This window comes from Magnolia sinica, chromosome 17 (assembly GCF_029962835.1).
Source record: "Magnolia sinica isolate HGM2019 chromosome 17, MsV1, whole genome shotgun sequence".
NCBI lineage: Eukaryota > Viridiplantae > Streptophyta > Magnoliopsida > Magnoliales > Magnoliaceae > Magnolia > Magnolia sinica.
The window spans coordinates 55,734,959-55,739,430 of NC_080589.1; the positions used below are offsets into that span (position 1 = coordinate 55,734,959).

Sequence of the window (4,472 nt, forward strand, 5' to 3'; positions counted from 1 at the left end):
ATTCATATACTTGCGAGTTTAAAATCATTTAAATCAGATTGGTTTAAATAAAACATCATGATTACCACGATGTCTTCACATTATCCTTGAGATAAATGCAGTGAGTACAAATCGAAAGGTCAATTCCCTTAAAGTCTACAATCGTCCATCCAGGGGCTCCCTTATGCTCAACGAGAGTAGATATGAGCATACTCTCCTGTTCTTGCTCAAGGTGGGAAGAAATCACCACCGGGTATGTCTTATCTTGACCTAAATAGACATGTTTCAAATCAGAGAGTAAAGGTTTTAGGCCAAGCTTCGATGCCTTAAGGCTAGACAGTAGAGGCACTATATCGGTTTTGGGTAATTCTTCAAATTGTAGCCTCCATCGGTTAACTTCAAGTACCAGCACAGTATCAAGCATGGCACCCATTTCCCTAATCATGTCATCATCAAAATCATGGGAGTGGGCCAGGCACGTCTCTAAAGGGTCAGAGAATAAGTTCATCAAAGTTCTATCTTCCACAAAAGAGTCAATCATGTTAATATCGTGGAAATCGTCATCATCCTCTAACTGTCTGCCTATGTTAAAAAAGATATTTAACTCCAATGTTATATTCCCGAAAGATATACTCATGACTCCATTCATACAATTAATGATTATGTTTGAAGTGGTAAAGAATGACTGACCAAGAATGACGGGAATTTGAGTGCTCATGTTACTGATGGGTTTCGTATTCAGGATGATGAAATCTACTGCATAGTAGAATCTATCAACCTGGACCAACACATCCTCAATTATCCCTCTCGGTACACAAACCAAGCGATCAGCAAGTTATAATGTGGTTAGGGTGGGTTTTAATTCACCCAAACCTAATTGTTTGTATACTAAGTAGGGAATCAGATTTACACTCGCTCTTAAGTCAAGAAGTGCGTTCTCAATTCGGTAATTCCCGATTACACAAGGTATGGTTGGGCTACCGGGATCTTTGAATTTTTGTGGCACATCTTCCTTTAGGATAGCACTCACTTTCTCAGCTAAGAAGATTTTCTTTTGAATATTTTGTCGTCTTTTGGTCGTACACAAGTCTTTCAAAAATTTGGCATATGAAGGTATTTATTTAACCGCATCCAATAAAGGAATATTGACATTCCCTTGTTTCAACACCTCTAGAATGTCCTGAGAGTTAGAGAGAGGTTTTGGTGTAACCAATCATTGGGGGAATGGAGCAATTGGCTTGTCTTGAAATTTCGGTTCTAATTCTTATGAAGCAATAATAGATCTATTTTTGTTGTCCTCTTCCAGGTCCTTAGGCTTTCCGGCCCTAACTAGAATAGTTTGGTCAATGGTCTTCCCACTCCTAAGAGTGGTGATAGATTTAACTTGCTCCATCTGATTTGAAGAGCTTGGGTCGCTAACTTCATATTGTGGTTTTGGATTGGGAAGAGGTTGAGCTGGAAGGCTCCCCTTATTCCCAATCGCACTTTTAGTCTCAAGTCCCTGTATGGCCTTTGTGAGGTCTTGAAAGGCTTATAGCATACCCTGATTGAAGAGCTCTTGCTTTTGAAGATGTTTTAAAACTGGGTCCTCTTGAGATTTCTCTTGATGTGGAATTTGATTGAAGAAACCTTAAGGGGTAGCAGTTTGTTCATTGCTCCAATTGAAGTTTGGATGATTTCTCCAACTAGGATTGAATGTATTGAAGGTAGGTCCTTTGAAAGGTCTTTGGTAATTGTTCACGGCATTGCATTGCTCATTAAACACCTCTTAAAAGGCATGTATTATTGGACAATTTTCAATTGTGTGAATGTTGTAAGCACAAACACCGCAAACAGTTTCCTTAGCCTTATCCCTTTTTAATTCCATGGCCTTGAGTTTCCTAGTAAGATTAGCCACTTTAGCACTGATATCATCGTCCTATTTAAGGAGATACATTCCACCCCTTTCCTTAGTTTGAGTCGGCCTAGACATGGTGCTTGGTTTTGGGGAGATATCCCATGATTGTGTGTCTTCAGCAAGCTTATCAAAATAGTCCCACACCTCATCGACACTTTTATGTATAAATTCCCCATTACATATCGTCTCGACTAATTAGCGCATGGGAGATGTCAATCCATCATAGAAAAAGTTTGTGATGCGCGACATTTCAAAACCGTGTTATGGGCATGAACTGACAAGATCCTTGAACCGCTCCCAACATTGGAAGAATATTTCATCTTCCTTTTGGGCAAAGTTCATGATCGACTTTCTAAGGGTGTTCGTCTTATGGTATGGAAAAATTTTCTTTATGAACTCCTTTGTCATGTCATTCCATCTACTAATAGATTGAGGACATAGTGAATGTAACCACGTCTTAGCTTTCTCTTTCAAAGAAAAGGAAAAGAGTTTCAGCCTAACCGTGTCACCAGACACGTTAGGAAAATATAGAGTGGCTATGATCTCATCAAACTCTTTTAAGTGTAAATGTGGATTTTCAAATTTAAGCCCATGAAATTTTAGGAGTTGGATCACCCCTGGCTTGATATCCATGTGTCCAGTATTTTTTAGAAAAACCATGCATGTGGGCGTGCTCACCCTCGCCGGTTGTAAATAATCTCATAAAGTACGAGGCGGGGGTTCTTAATGCACCTTATTCTCATCCTGGACTTCCCTAACCCGAGGTTGAGGTTGTCCTTCTGGTTGATTGGTCAGTTGATTTGTAGCTATAACCTCAATTAACTCTGTGAATCTCGAGTGATGTCTAATCCTATGATGGATAGTTAACCCTTCAACCAATCCATCTTCACTCAAAAGACGTCGAGTATTGTCACGGACCCACTTGGGCATGAAACACTCTCAGTCCTCAATCTCAAAATCTACTTAGACCTAAAAAGAGAAAGGAAATAGAAATCTAGAAATAGAAAGAGAAGGGGAATTAGAAAGAAGTTACCAAATTAGAAGTTCCTAATTTAAGTTCCTACAAAACAAAACAAAACAGGTTAGGTTTTAAAAACAAAAATTCTAAAATTAAAAAGTTTCTAAAAATAAAAATAGAAAGATGAGTTAATTTCTAAAAACAAATTAGGAAAGTTTCTAAACCTAGAATTGGAAAGTAAGTTAGTTTCTAAAATTAAAAGAAATTCTAGAATTAGAAAGTTACTAAAAACCAAAAAATAAAATAAAAATAAACCTTAATCTAGAAATAAAAAGAGATTACCAATTAGAATTTTCTAAATTAGGATCCTACAAAACAGGAAAGTTAGGTTAGTTTCTAAAATAAAACAGAAAAACCGTAATCCTAAAAATAGAAAATAACAAGTCATAATCATAACCTCATTCTAAAACTAGCTAATCTTAGAAAAATGGAACAATTAATCCATAGCAACGACGCCAAAAACTTGTTCACTACCCCAAGTGTAGGGTCACGATATAGTACTAATCTCGGTAAGACCGAAGTCGAATCTACGGGGACTAATCTTGTGTGTTTTCTGAAAATAATTAGAACTATAACTAGAAGAAGATGAAATCTGAATCTGGAATATGTGAGATAGTAATTGTGAAAAACTTAATTAAGAATTTGTAAAATTTGAAAGTGGGAAACTAGGGTTTCCAATAATCCACTTGTAGAGATCAGGGTAATCTATGCTTGATTCACAAACGCAACTAGAATCAGAGTCATATCTTCATCCATTTGGAAGATATCTCATTAAAAACCAAATCTGAACATCCTTTGACCTAGTTCTCAATGGATGAAAGCTATGTGAACTAGAATGGATTCCATCACAAAACCATGCCCATGAGACAGAGTAAACAACAGAATTTACCATTCCACAACCAATCTGAGAGAATTATTAAAGTTAGGAAGGATTCCATCATCCAATAATGCCCAGGAGATGATGGTGAACAACATGATTTCCCAACTTCACAATCTCAATACTGAAAAGAACATATTCAAAGCTATCACAGATTCATTGTAATTTAAGTCACAATAAACCATTAAAAACTAAAAGTGTATCTTATAATCAAACTTAAATGAAGGATAGTTCAACACATGAATCAAAGTCATAGAAAACAACCCATCACACTACAAGCTTCACCTCTTAGCCCTAGCTAAGAGGTTTAGCCAATCATAGTCATGATCAAACTAAAATCTCTTAGAAAACATAAACAAAACAAGAATTAAGAAAAGGAAGAACAACTCTTATTGATGCCAGCCAATCCTCTCTCTCTCTTTCTTGCTCTCCTCTTCACGTTCCTGCTGATCACCCCCCCCCCCCCCCCTCTATTTTTTTTTCACTCAAGAAAACGCACAAACAGCTATGTTTGATTCATTTTTAGGAGGATAGATTGCTTCACTCAAGCAATCCGACCACATGGATGTGGTCAGAATTACCTTCTCCATTGTTTGGACGGTCTGGATCAGTGTTTTGGTCCCAATCTTGATCGTCGGATTGTCTAGATCATCCGATTTTCTAGGACGTGCACTGGCTACGGAAATCTTCTTGCGCTAATG

General features: G+C 37.3%; 1 non-coding gene across 1 annotated transcript; it reads left to right on the top strand.

Moving 5' to 3' along the window:
- The first annotated feature begins 2,129 nt into the window (after positions 1-2,129).
- Positions 2,130-2,236, top strand: LOC131232082 (small nucleolar RNA R71). Its single transcript, XR_009164686.1, has one exon. It is a non-coding gene; the product is annotated as a small nucleolar RNA R71 (small nucleolar RNA).
- Positions 2,237-4,472: the final 2,236 nt, after the last annotated feature.